The 15533-nt window shown below is 42.5% G+C and overlaps 1 protein-coding gene across 2 annotated transcripts in view; it reads right to left on the reverse strand.

Moving 5' to 3' along the window:
• Window positions 1–15533, reverse strand: part of LOC126482367 (protein GDAP2 homolog) — a 991597-nt gene that overhangs the window by 510194 nt on the left and 465870 nt on the right. The gene's annotated exons all lie outside the window — the stretch shown is intronic.

Consider the following 15533-nt stretch of genomic DNA (forward strand, 5'->3'; position numbering starts at 1 on the left):
GTCAGTAAATGTCTGATGATGGTCTTGTAAGCAGACAACCGGCTAACACAATAAAAATAATACTGTAAAACAAAAGCAAACTAGCGTTTTTCATCTATTATAAGAATCGACGGAAGATTCAGTTAACACGGTAAAAAAAATTAGAGTGTAAAATAACACACGACTGATTATACAAAAAAGAATAATTTTTAGAAGCAGAAATACGTAAAATAACAAGGAGGACATATTTCCAACCATTAGTTTCCAGTATAACCTTCGAATCAGATGCACTGCGCATATTAATACATATTCCCGTGTCGTCAATACCACCATGCAAAATCGGGTACTTTTTTTAACAAAATTCATAGAATCGATTTTCTGTAAGAGTCAGTAGGCAAAGAAGTCCAGTGTGTTGTAAGTAAATGCTATCATGTGTGTAACTACACTCCTGGAAATGGAAAAAAGAACACATTGACACCGGTGTGTCAGACCCACCATACTTGCTCCGGACACTGCGAGAGGGCTGTACAAGCAATGATCACACGCACGGCACAGCGGACACACCAGGAACCGCGGTGTTGGCCGTCGAATTGGCGCTAGCTGCGCAGCATTTGTGCACCGCCGCCGTCAGTGTCAGCCAGTTTGCCGTGGCATACGGAGCTCCATCGCAGTCTTTAACACTGGTAGCATGCCGCGACAGCGTGGACGTGAACCGTATGTGCAGCTGACGGACTTTGAGCGAGGGCGTATAGTGGGCATACGGGAGGCCGGGTGGACGTACCGCCGAATCGCTCAACACGTGGGGCGTGAGGTCTCCACAGTACATCGATGTTGTCGCCAATGGTCGGCGGAAGGTGCACGTGCCCGTCGACCTGGGACCGGACCGCAGCGACGCACGGATGCACGCCAAGACCGTAGGATCCTACGCAGTGCCGTAGGGGACCGCACCGCCACTTCCCAGCAAATTAGGGACACTGTTGCTCCTGGGGTATCGGCGAGGACCATTCGCAACCGTCTCCATGAAGCTGGGCTACGGTCCCGCACACCGTTAGGCCGTCTTCCGCTCACGCCCCAACATCGTGCAGCCCGCCTCCAGTGGTGTCGCGACAGGCGTGAATGGAGGGACGAATGGAGACGTGTCGTCTTCAGCGATGAGAGTCGCTTCTGCCTTGGTGCCAATGATGGTCGTATGCGTGTTTGGCGCCGTGCAAGTGAGCGCCACAATCAGGACTGCATACGACCGAGGCACACACGGCCAACACCCGGCATCATGGTGTGGGGAGCGATCTCCTACACTGGCCGTACACCACTGGTGATCGTCGAGGGGACACTGAATAGTGCACGGTACATCCAAACCGTCATCGAACCCATCGTTCTACCATTTCTAGACCGGCAAGGGAACTTGCTGTTCCAACAGGACAATGCACGTCCGCATGTATCCCGTGCCACCCAACGTGCTCTAGAAGGTGTAAGTCAAATACCCTGGCCAGCAAGATCTCCGGATCTGTCCCCCATTGAGCATGTTTAGGACTGGATGAAGCGTCGTCTCACGCGGTCTGCACGTCCAGCACGAACGCTGGTCCAACTGAGGCGCCAGGTGGAAATGGCATGGCAAGCCGTTCCACAGGACTACATCCAGCATCTCTACGATCGTCTCCATGGGAGAATAGCAGCCTGCATTGCTGCGAAAGGTGGATATACACTGTACTAGTGCCGACATTGTGCATGCTCTGTTGCCTGTGTGTATGTGCCTGTGGTTTTGTCAGTGTGATCATGTGATGTATCTGACCCCAGGAATGTGTCAATAAAGTTTCCCCTTCCTGGGACAATGAATTCACGGTGTTCTTATTTCAATTTCCAGGAGTGTATATTACTTTCAACGAGAGTTTTTTTTACTCGAAACTGATATTTATACGAAGCATGCATGCAAGAAAGGGCACACTCTTGACATAATGCTATGATGTAAGGCAGACAAGAATTAGATCTAGAAATGCATAACCTTCTGCACAATAAGCAGAACCTCCGAAGTGATTGAAAAACGTATTTCGAACAAGAGTTAATTTCATAGGCTTACAGTTACAGGTTACAGTCTTCAATTACAGCAAAATGTATAAAATGGAGATAGTAATAGACAGACTGAAATTTAACAGTAACAAATGAGAAATGGCGGTTTGCAGGTGTACATCACTGTTTACTTTTTTATTTTTATCGAGGAATAAGAGATTTTCCTGATGATATATAATGTTAATAGCGTTTGTTTTATTAAAAAGATTTAAGATTTTTCGAAATTCGGGAGGCATTACTTTTCAGCACGCCCTCTTGTAACCCGATGTAGAAGTCATAGGATACCCTCAGCAGTGCCACACGTGTTGATAGTTCCAGTGGAACGATCTGTTGCCCGATGAGTCTCTGTAATAGTTGTGAAGTGAACTGAAGTGCTTCCTTCAATGTTGAAATCAAGTTGAAGTCACAAGGGCCTAAATCCGGAGCGTGTGGTGGGTGGTACAGCACTTCGTAGCCCCACCGATCGAACAAATCAGTCTCTACGTGCGCCATATGCGGCCGAGCATATTCCTGCAACGTGATGGGCGGGTCCTACATAAAGTGTCGCCGCTTCTTTCCCTATTCTCTTCATTTTTGTAACAGAGCCTGCGACTAACCCCGAGAAAGAAGCTGCGACACTTTCTGTCGAATCCATCCACCTTTTCTTGCAGGATAACGCTCCTCCAAAAGAGGACGGACAAGCATTGTGTAGGGAGTCTCTTTAGTAGATCTGTCACATTTTCTAAGTGTCCTGCCAATAAAACGCAATCTTTGGTTTCCCTTCCCCACAACATTTTCTACGTGTTCTTCCCCTTTTAAATTGTTCGTAATTGTAACTCCTAGGTATTTAGCTGAATTTACGGCGTTTAGACTAGACTGATTTTTCGTGTAAGCGAAGTTTAATCAGTCTAATTACGAACAATTTAAATTGGAATAAACACACAGAAAATGTGGGGAAGGCAAACCAAAGACTGTGTTTAATTGGCAGAACGCATAGAAAATGTAACAGATTTGTGAAAGAGACTGCTCACACTGCGATTGTCCGTCCTCTTTTGGAGTACTGCTGCGCCGACTGGGATCCTTATCAGACCAGAGTACACCGAAAAAGTTCAAGAAGAGCAGCATGTTTTGTACCATCGCAGAAAAGGGGAGAGAGTATCGCGGACATGATACAGGCTTTGGAATGGACACCATTAAAATAAAGGCTTTTTTGTTGCGGCGGTATCTTCTAACGAAATTTCAGTCACGAACTATATCCTCCGAATCCGAAAATATTTCGTTGACGCCGACCTACACAAGGAGAAACTATCATCATAATAAAATACGGGAAATCAGAGATCGCACGGAAAGATTTAGGTTTCGTTTTTTCCGCGCGCTGTTCGAGAGTGTAATAATAGAGAATTATTATGAAGGTGGTTCGATAAACCCTCCGCCAGACACTTACGTGTGATTTGCAGAGTATTCATGTAGATGCAGATGTAGACAGGTACAGCGCAAGACGTAAGTGATTTGTTAAAGTGATGTGATTTGGAGGTGCTTTATCACCCATCAAATTCCCCAGGCTTATGTACTTGTGACTTACACTTGATTCCCAAATCGAACGAAGCGCTTTACGGCATTCACTTCATAACTGCTACAGAAATTCGTCGGCCAATAGCCAGCTCCACTGTACCAAGACAAATGGCGCTACTAAGGGTATCAAATGGTTCAAATGGCTCTAAGCAATATGTGAAGTGTTGGCAGAAGAGCCAACACTGTGTTGCTAGAGGAGGCCGAAATGCACGCGTTTAATTACACGCTGACTGGCGTGAGGTCTGGAACAAGGAAAAGTAATTATCCTATAAAGAAAAGAACGTAGTTCTTGGAATACTTAACTTTAATCCACAATTGGAGAGCATCTCTCTTGACTATACATGCTTCACCATATAAATATCAAATGCTATGGCGCCTTGCTAGGTCGTAGCAAATGACGTAGCTGAAGGCTATGCTAACTATCGTCTCGGCAAATGAGAGCGTATTTGTCAGTGAACCATTGCTATTCACGTCGGCTGTACAACTGGGCCGAGTGCTAGTAAGTCTCTCTAGACCTGCCGTGTGGCGGCGCTCTGTCTGCAATCACTGACAGTGGCGACACGCGGGTCCGGCGTATACTAGTGGACCGCGGCCGATTTAAAGGCTACCACCTAGCAAGTGTGGTGTCTGGCGGTGACACCACAATATGAGACTTAACATCTGAGGGGATCAGTCCCCTAACTAACCTGAGGACATCACACACATCCTGCCCGAGTTAGGATTCGAACCTGCGACCGTAGCAGCAGCGCGGTTCCGGAGTGAAGCGCCTAGAAGCGTTCGGCCACAGCGGCCGGCTACCGAGGGTATCCTATGATTTCTACATCGCTGACAAAAGGTTTCCACAATGCTGGTGATTACTTCAAACGACAGTAAAATTTTGAAGCAGATATCTATTTTGTATAAGTTGTAAATAAATGGTTGCCACTATTGAAGTTCCAACTCTAGTATTTGCTTTAATCAAATAAATGTATAAGATGTTCCATTAAGTTTCGGGTGTGCAGCCGCAAGAAATCTCCTTCTTCTAATATTTCGGCTGTAAAACGTTCAGCCATCTTCAGAGTGAGCCGCAAGACTGCCGCTCCAGTGCTTGCTTCGTCCCTTTATACTGTTGTACCGCGCGACTGCGCATGCGGCCACAGATGCAAATGCGCCAGAGACGTTGGTCGGCAGCAGAGACGTGCAAAATGCGCGAGTTGTATCTATGACTCCGCAGTTGATCTTTGTTGGCATATCGATATATCATTGTGAGCTGCACTGTGACGACGTCTTTGCGAGTTTATTACAGCAAGTGCCGGATTCCAGGATTTATCAAGATTGAAACCACTGTCTCTATTAATTAAGTTCGTCGTCAAGCGAATTTCAATTGCCTCCTTTACTATCGAGTCCCAAAATGACGATGTAGTTGCCAAAATTTCGACATTGTCATACAACATACTGTGACCATTATCAATACATTGCTCTGCCACGGCCGACTTGTTAGGTTGTAAAAGTCGTGTGTACCTGTGGTGTTCTGTACATCTTTCGTACTGTCCAAGAATTCTAAGGGTGGCAGGGGCGAAATACAGGGAGCGAAAGGCTATTTACAATTTGTACAAAAACCAGATGGCAGTTATAAGAGTCGAGGGACATGAAAGGGAAGCAGTGGTTGGGAAAGAAGTGAGACAGGGTTGTAGCCTCTCCCCAATGTTATTCTATCTGTATATTGAGCAAGCAGTAAAGGAAACAAAAGAAAAATTTGGAGTAGGTATTAAAATCCATGGAGAAGAAATAAAAACTTTGAGGTTCGCCGATGACATTGTAATTCTGTCTGAGACAGCAAAGGACTTGGAAGAGCAGTTGAATGGAATGGACAGTGTCTTGAGAAGAGTATATAAGATGAACATCAACAAAAGCAAAACGAGGATAATGGAATGTAGTTGAATTAAGTCGGGTGATGCTGAGGGAATTAGATTAGGAAATGAGACACTTAAAGTAGTAAAGGAGTTTTGCTATTTGGGGAGCAAAATAACTGATGATGGTCGAAGTAGAGAGGATATAAAATGTAGACTGGCAATGGCAAGAAAAGCGTTTCTGAAGAAGAGAAATTTGTTAACATCGAGTATAGCTTTAAATGTCAGGAAGTCGTTTTTGAAAGTATTTGTATGGAGTGTAGCCATGAATGGAAGTGAAACATGGACGATAAATAGTTTGGACAAGAAGAGAATAGAAGCTTTCGAAATGTGGTGCTACAGAAGAATGCTGAAGATTAGATGGGTAGATCACATAACTAATGAGGAGGTAGTGAATAGAATTGGGGAGAAGAGGAGTTTGTGGCACAACTTGACCAGAAGAAGGGATCGGTTGGTAGGACATGTTCTGAGGCATCAAGGGATCACCAGTTTAGTATGGGAGGGCAGCGTGAGGGGTAAAAATCGTAGAGGGAGACCAAGAGATGAATACACTAAGCAGATTCAGAAGGATGTAGGCTGAAGAAGCTTGCACAGGATAGAGTAGCATGGAGAGCTGCATCAAACCTGTCTCAGGACTGAAGACCACAACAACAATATATTCCCTGTCGCATTGGATATCAATTACTTCAACTTGGAGGTCAGCTTGTATTGCATACTAGAAGTGCTTCATTTTCCCATTAAATTGCGCTACAAATCCTAATTTATTTTCCAACATGGCTGGCGACCTGACTACAGACACATGAAATAGTGAATTACACGTCAAACTTACTTTTCCTACACTTTCTTCAACGCTGCTAATAATGTCACAACTGTGTGCCTATGGCATCTACACTTTCACAGAACGCTGAAGAATATGCAACAAACTCTTTACAAATATTTTGCAAGCCCTATCTGAGCGTCGTCTGCCATAACCTGTGTTGGACGCGTGATTGCCATGTTTGATAACGACAACACGCGAAACCATACTACCGTGAGTGGACATAAATGTTGAACTGCAGCTATCAATTATTCTTCCATTAAACAACGGTCCGTGAAAGCTAAAAGTAGTGCAGTTTTGTAGCTCATCTGAACGGCAAACTCAGTTGATTTTTCGTCCTCCTCTTCGTCCTCTTCAGAGAGCTTCATTTTGAATTTTGAAGTCACCTGTACACGCTCAGATCCTTTATATTTTCCGATTCCGTATTCCGTGGTAAGTCATGCCTTTGTAAATTGAACTTACTGATAGCATTCAGAGTGTTATGACACACTAAACATCTTGCGTTCCCATTTTTCTTGTGTAAAAGGATAAGAGTCTTCGCCCTGCCAATTGAAATGCGAGGACATTATATGTGTTACACCATCGGCGACTCGCTATTGCTGCTACTAGGTAGCGCCGTTGTCAACACTTACCCTCCCTCATTTCGCTGTTAGCACCTCTCTCGCGCTGTCGCGATCAACGGGACGTGCACGCATTTCCCTCACTTCCCACCCCACGGGGACTTTCTGCTCTCGAGTAAGACCGTGAGCAGGCGCGAGTGCTTTCTCTCAGAATCATCGAGTTGCAAAGCCTTGTTCTCCACCTATTCTTCGGGAGCCACTTCACGTTGTGTGGCAGAGGATACTTGAGGTACCGCCATCAGATTCTCTTATCCTGTACCGTGCGCGAAAGATACACAGCAAGAGCTGCCGTCAATTAAGTACGCGTCCCAATTTCTGCGATTTTCTCACCGTGCTCATTTTTCGTATGTGCCGATGTAGTACGTTACCCCGAAGCTCGAACGTACTTGGAATGTACGTTCTCTGAATTTCAACAACAAATCAGAGCCATAGCGCACAACGCCTCTCTTGTAGCACCACCATAACGCTATCGCGCTTACCAATCGATCCTGTGCGAAACGTACCGCTCTTCGTCTCTCCGTTGCAATACGAGGGCTATTTCGAAACTAAGGTCCGATAGGTCGCAAAATGGAAACGACACTGAAAATCCGATTAAGCTCTGTGTTGGGCGGTGTCTCTAGTATGCCTATCCATCGTGTCACGTCGCTGTTTTCAGTTCTGAGCACACAATGAGCACGTAAAGACGCCTGGAACAATAGTGTTTCCCGCCAAGTACGGGTGCCCGTTGAGAAGTTCCGCCTGATTTTATGCAACTCCTCATAACGTACCTGACATGCATTTCCTTCTTCATGACAATTCTCGGCTGCACAGTGCAAGGACAATAAGAACTACTCTACAGCGTTTTCAATGGGAAGTGTGTGACCGCCCCACCACACAGCCTGGATTTGGCTCCCTTTGACGTCCATCTCTGCTCATATGAACTGCTGGCTTTGAAGACGTTTTGGCAGAGACAACGAACTGCAGACCAGCGTAGAGAAATGGCGCATAGAAGAAACGGCTGGCTTCTGTGGCGAGAATATTGTAAAGTCGGTACAAAGTTTCGACAGATACCTGAGTCGGAGCGGCGACTATGAAGAGAAACTGCTAGAAGGCGTAACTAACTGTTGCAAATAAAACAGTTTTGATTTTCATTGTGGTCTCCATGTCGCGACGGATCGAACCTTACTCTCTGAATAGCCCTTGTCTCTCTCTCTCTCTCTCTCTCTCTCTCTCTCTCTCTCTCTCTCTCTGTCTGTCTGTCTTTCCCCTATTAATCCAACTTCGGAAGAACCTCAGGCTAATGACCAATAATCGTCAATCGGCCATACAGTGTTTTATGAAGCACTTTTTGGTGTATGAATTACCTTTCCTTGACATTCACAGAATGAATTTCAACCTGGAATCTGCTTTTCCTGCAAAGCGTTACCATTACGATTACCGTGCGCATGTTATTGAATAACTGGAGCGGCTCGAATGGTAGTTTTGGCAATAGACATTACCACATTCCACAGTTGTTTTCTTCTATCATGCTGTTGGAAGTACCATGCCCTTACACGTGGCCTCGCAACCAGAAGTCACTAGCCTCGAGACCAGCAGATTGCACAGGCCATACGAGAAATCCGTTCTTCCAGTTCATCAACTGGGATTTTCATTCCAAAAGCGAGTAACTTCACGCGCTGCAGTCATGGACTGTGCGGCTGGTCCCGGCGGAGTTTCGAGTCCTCCCTCGGGCATGGGTGTGTGTGTTTGTCATTCGGATAATTTAGATTAAGTAGTGTGTAAGCTTAGGAACTGATGACCTTAGCAGTTTAGTCCCACAAGATTTCACACACATTTGAACATTTTTTGGAGTAACTTCACGCTCATAATATGCAGGGGGCTCCGTTATTAAGTCGCCACATGTCCCATCAGGTTGCTCCTGGAACATCCTCCAATACTACGAGAAGAATGAGCTGCAATAACTACTCGCTACCTCACAGTAGAGTTGCGGTCTAGAAAAACTATAGTTTGGTGGTTTTGGCACTCTACATAAATTACGTAGTAAATGGTCGCATTACCGGTATTATTGGTACCATTGGTACGGGAGGAAACATAAATGAATGTGTAGGAGACAAGCTGGGAGCTGACAACTTCTCTTTGTTTTTTTGTTTGTATGCTCTTTTGTTACGCACATAATTAGACCGCACATTATTCAGCGTTATTCCTATGTGTAGTTTTTATTCTTACAGAATATAAATTGCATTTTATGACCAATAAAAATTAATAGACCACAAAACTTCTGCAGTTTTATGTAACCAAAGAATTACTTTTGATGCAAGTACAGTTACAATCATAACATCAAATATAGATACATTTAATTATTGTTGTCATTTCGTACTCAATATGCGTACTCCACAATGATCAAAGGCAAGCGTTTCCTGTTATTATTGATAAATGCGAAAGTATTTTATGACTAACAGAAACATGTCTAGATTAGATTAGTTTTTCGTTCCATAGATCCGTGCTGAGGAGATCCTTGTGGATGTGGAACATGTCAATTTTTTTTCAAAGCTGAAATAACAATACTAATAGTATGAATATGTGTACAATACATCATTTGTTTCTATTAAAAAATTCGTCAATGGAGTAGAAGGAGTTGGCCACTAGTAAGTCTTTCAGGCTCCTTTTAAACTGATCTTTATTTGTAACTAATTTTTTTATGTTTACTGGCAAACTATTGAAGATGAATGTTCCTGAGTAGTGGACCCCTTTTTGAACTAAAGTAAGTGCTTTTAAGTCCTTGTGCAGATCATTTTTGTTCCTGGTATTGTATGTATTAACTGAGCTGTTTGTTGGAAAGAGAGATATATTATTTAGGACAAATTTCATTAATGAGTAAATATACTGAGAGGCAGTAGTTAGTATACCCAGTTCTTTGAAGAGGTTTCTACAGGACGTCCGTGAATTTACTCCACAAATAATACGTATCACACGCTTTTGGACTCTGAAAACTTTTGTTTGACTTGAAGAGTGACCCCAAAATATTATATCATATGACATTATGGAATGAAAGTAGGCAAAGTATGCAAGCTTTTTCATTTTTATGTCGCCAATGTCTGCTAACACTCGAATTGCAAATACAGATAAGGCGTTTCTGCAGTTCTGTGGTGTGCTCTTCCCAAATGAATTTATTATCAAGTTGTAATCCTAGGAATTTAAGACTGTCAACCTCTTCTATCTGCTCTTCTTCGTATTTTATGCATATGCTGGGTGGAAACCTCTTACAGGTTCTGAATTGCATGTAGTGAGTCTTTTCGAAGTTTAATGTCAGTGAGTTGGCTTTAAACCATTTATTAATATCCATGAAAATATCATTAGCAGATCTTTCTAGAACTACACTTGACATGCTATTTATTGCATCTGCAAACAAAACGAACTCTGCTTCTGGCAGTGTAACTGATGAGAGATCATTAATGTACACAAAAAAAGCAATGGCCCTAAGATGGATCCTTGTGGGACACCACATGTAATTTCTTCCCATTCTGATGATGACTGATGACTTAATTCACTAGTCCCTTGCGCTGACACCCTTTGTTTCCTGTTAGTGAGGTATGACTTGAACCATTTTGCAGCACTGCCCGTGACACCATAGAATTCTAATTTACTTAAAAGGACGTTGTGGTTCACACAATCAAATGCCTTTGACAAATCACAGAAAATACCTGCTGCTTGTAATTTGTTATTTAATGAATTAAGTACATTTTCACTGTAGGTGTAAATAGCCTTCTCGATATCAGAACCATTCAGTAATCCAAACTGTGTTCTTGATAATATGTTATTTGTGGTCAGACAGTTGAGCAGCTGCCTGTACATTACTTTTTCTAAAATTTTTGAGAATGCTGGCAAAAGTGAAATCGGTCTGTAATTTGATGGTATCTCTTTATCCCCTTTCTTGAATAGAGGCTTAACATCTGCATATTTTAGCCAGTCAGGAAATGTCCCAGTTATAATTGACTGGTTACACAAGTAACTTAGAATTGTACTAAACTCACAAGAACATGCCTTAATTAACTTTGTTGATATTTCATTGTACCCACTAGAATGCTTTGTTTTTAAAGATTTTATTATGGAAGTTATTTCTTTTGGTGAAGTGAGTGATATATTCATGTACTTGAAGCTATTTGTGAAGGCTAGTTTCAGATATTCAAGGGCATTATTTACTGATCCTGAAAGTCCCATTCTATCAGTAACGGATATAAAGTACTTGTTAAATAGATTTGCCACACCATGCCCATCAGTTACTAATGTATTAGTGCTATTTGCTCCTGTTCCTTTCTGGTTCTACCAGTCTGCTCTTTCACCTTATCCCATATTGTTTTTATTTTGCTCCCTGACATTGCTATCTTCTTCTCGTAGTGTATTCCTTGTATTTAGCTACATCAGCATTGGAGCTATTCTTGGTCGACAGATACATTTTCCTTTTTGTCTTACAGGAAATCTTTATTCCTTGTGTAATCCATGGTTTTATTATAGACTTCTGTTTAATTTGGGTAACTTCTAGAGGAAAACAGTTTTCAAACATGGTACTGACATTGTTCATGAATGTGTTATATTTTTCATTCATGTCATGAGCACTATAAACATCTTTCCAGTTCATACTCTCTTTGGTTGATTGACTACTCTATATAAGTTCAACGTAGTACTGAAGTCATGTTCGAGATATTTTTGCTTCGCATTTTTTTTATTTTACCTTTTTGTTGAGTAAATTTCGTTTTCTAGAGGTATGTGACAAATCTGAATTTTTTCCTCGTTTTTACTACGACATCCCACTTTTCCACGTTACAAATCAAATATTTTGAATAAAACTTGAATTAAACATTGATAATTTCGAGTTTGCTATAAATGATGTTTTTCTTTTAAGTAACAATCAGGAAGATAACTGTGCAGAACAATAATGTTCCGTAACTTCCTCGGCTCTTTATACATCCTCACTCAGTTTCTTGACGGTTCACCGTAAAGAAAGCGATCGTTATGAGGTATGCAACACATATAACGTACAGGGGACGCGGGAATGATCTTAAATGATCGAAGTTACTAAGAAAAATTAATATAATCTACGCTTACTTATGACAGTCTACAGCAGCCGACGGTAGTTTTACTACTACCTCACAGTCCTGCTGGCAGTTTAAACAATCGAAGTATGCTATCACCAGCAATTCATGGCCATCCATTGATGAAAAATTGATACTGGGAGTGGTGGGCCCCTAAGGCGGCGGATGGATTTACGCCAGCAAGAATACGATGGTTGTGGTGACTGAATTTTTGCTTCGTTTCAATGCTAGTACTCTGTTGTAGAACTGGGCATATGTGAGCTTTTGGATCACCAACCAGTCGCAGAATATTCTGCAACGTTGAAAATTAAGGTCCGAATAGAGCTTGGGTAGCAGAAGAACACACCAGAGATTTACGTGTCAATCTAATGACTCATGGAAAAATAACAGATGAATTAGCTATACTGTAACTTATCTACATTTAAGTTTCTCAATAGAAATACCGTAAAATACTCTTCAATGTCCGAAAAAAATGGAGCGTGGCTGCTAGGGAGTTGTAGTTAACGCCTTTCCATTAAATACAGTTGAAACCACCACTGAAAAGATCATGCCGCAGATACGGAATTCCGACGAATGCACTGGGCGTGGGAGGGGCCGTGCGTGATAGGGCAACACCCTGTTCTGGAACTGCTAGGAGGAGCTTCACCCCGTCTCTGTGGCTGACGTCAAGGACGCCGTAGTAGGACGCTGGGTTCCGTCGGACACAGTCCTTTACGCCACGATTACAGCGATAGACAACCAGGACGATAACGTGCGGAGGGACCGCCAGCCTCAGTACTAGCCAGATTGTGCTATGACAACCAAGAGGTCACACTGTGGCCTTGTTGCAGTGGAAAATAACAGCTTTCGCCTGCAGCGAAACGGTGAGCTGAGTGACGTAGTACGGTTTTCTTACACACAGTTAGTGTAGCACTGACTTGAAGCAAATTTCAAGAAAACCTCTCTGTGCTCCATATAGAGAAGGCGTCAATTCACTGACTAGATTTCCTTCACAAAAAGCAAATGTTGATCCTAGCAATTCCTTTCCAATTTATATCTAAGTCCCTAAATCAATCTCTACTGTTTCATTTTTCGTAATCGTTGTCACCACCACCCCCATGATCCGTAGTAGCAGCAAGAACGTGACAATAAAAGAACTTAAGAACAGACAATACATTTTTTTGTAGTTGCAATAACCAACTACACTCACAGTCTTTCGGCATCTTCAACGATTAGTGTGTCAGTCCAATGGTAGCACTAGCTAAGCAAAGTGTGTGACGAGGGATGATATTAGCGTTGTGCTGTATTTAGTACGGTGTGTATGTGAGAGAGGAAAAATTACTAGGGTGCAAATGGATAAAGGACTGCAACAATAATAAAAAAAATGGTTCAAATGGCTCTGAGCACTATGGGATTTAACATCTATGGTCATCAGTCCCCTAGAACTTAGAACTACTTAAACCTAACTAACCTAAGGACATCACACAACACCCAGCCATCATGAGGCAGAGAAAATCCCTGACCACGCCGGGAATCGAACCCGGGAACCCGGGCGTGGGAAGCGAGAACGCTACCGCACGACCACGAGATGCGGGCTGCAACAATAATCAGCTGACAAAATAATATATATGTCTCAGGCACACAACGCTCACTGTATCCATTACGATTGGAAGTACATTTATGGAGCGCGTCTCGTTATTAATATACTTCATAGTAACATTATTGAGCTAAATAATCCTGAGTTAATAACGAGCATCAAAACCGATTCAGGGATTAGTGAACACAGGGTTGTCGTAGCGAGATTGAATATTGTAATCATCAAATCCTCCAAAAATAAGCGAAAAATATACCTATTCAAAAAAGCAGATAAAAATTCGCTTGACGCCTTCCTGAGAGACAATCTCCACTCATTCCAAATTAATAAGTGTAGACCAGATGTGGCTTGAATTCAAAGAAATAGTATCGGCAGCAATTGAGAGATTTATACCAAATAAATTAACAAACTACGGAGCTGATCCTCCTTGGTACACAAAACGGGTTAGAACACTGTTGCAGAAACAACGAAACAAACATGCCAAATTTAAACAGGCGCGAAATCCCCCAGATTGGGTTTATAAAACATCGTTCCTGTGAAACACAACTAGCTCTTTATTCACATGAAGTGTTAAGTGCTATTGACAAGGGATTTCTGGATTTCCGGCAGGCTTTTGACACTGTACCACACAAGCGGCTTGTACTGAAATTGCGTGCTTATGGAACATCGTTTCAGTTATGTACTGGATTTGTGATTTAAGTGATTTCTGGTGTTAGTGTTATAGGCCCTTTGCTGTTCGTTACCTATATAAACGATTTGGGAGACAATCTGAGCAGCCCTCTTAGGTTGTTTGCAGATGACGCTGGCGTTTATCGACTAATAAAGTCATCAGAAGATCAAAACAAACTGCAAAACGATTTAGAAAAGATATCTGAATGGTGCGAAAATTGGCAGTTGACCCTAAATAACGAAAATTGCGAGGTCATCCACATGAGTGCTAAAAGGAACTCGTTAAACTTCGGTTACAAGATAAATCAGTCTAATCTAAAAGCCGTAAATTCAACTAAATACCTAGGTATTACAATTACGGACAACTTAAATTGGAAGGAACACACAGAAAATGTTGTGGGGGAAGGCTAACCAAGGGCTGCGTTTTATTGGCAGAACTCCTGGAAAATGTAACAGATCTACTAAGGAGACAGCCTATACTACGCTTGTCCGTCCTCTTTTAGAAAACTGCTGCGCGGTGTGGGATACTTACCAGATAGGACTGACGGAGTATATCGAAAAAGTTCAAAGAAAGGCAGCACGTGCTGTATTCTCGCGAAATATGGGAGAGAATGTCACAGAAATGATACAGGATTTGGGCTGGAAATCGTTAAAAGAAAGGCGTTTTTCGTTGCGACGGAAACTTCTCGCGAAATTCCAATCACCAACTTTCTCCTCCGAATGCGAAAATATTTTGTTGACATCGACCTACATAGGAAGGAACGACCACCACGATAAAATAAGCGAAATCAAAGCTCGTACGGAAATATATAGGTGTTCGTTCCTTCCGCGCGCTTTACGAGATTGGAATAATAGAGAATTGTGAAGGTGGTTAGATGAACCCTCTGCCAGGCACTTAAATGAGATTAGCAGAGTATCCATGTAGATGTAGATATGAAATTAGAGAAACACGTAGAATCGGTAGTGTGGAATGTTAAGAAGGGTTCTGGGAAAGTGCATAAAAGATCGTCGTGTGACCAGTTCTAACACATTATTTCAGAAATTGGGATTCTTGATAAGAAATCGTGACGACAAACTTCGAACTGTTTCAGAACTGCTCTGGTAGACTAACAGGTCAGTGTAGCCTATATGGAAGAGTAACAGAAGTACTTAAGGAAATTAGACGATTAAATGGGTATTTTGGGAAGAACGTCGACGTTGTTCTAGCGAAATACAATTGGAAAAATTGCGAGAGACGTTAGTCGCGTAAATCTATTCGAGAATTCTGCTGCCTCCACAGAACATCAGGCGCAGATATCGTGA

This window comes from Schistocerca serialis, chromosome 5, assembly GCF_023864345.2.
Source record: "Schistocerca serialis cubense isolate TAMUIC-IGC-003099 chromosome 5, iqSchSeri2.2, whole genome shotgun sequence".
NCBI classification, from domain to species: Eukaryota; Metazoa; Arthropoda; class Insecta; order Orthoptera; family Acrididae; genus Schistocerca; species Schistocerca serialis.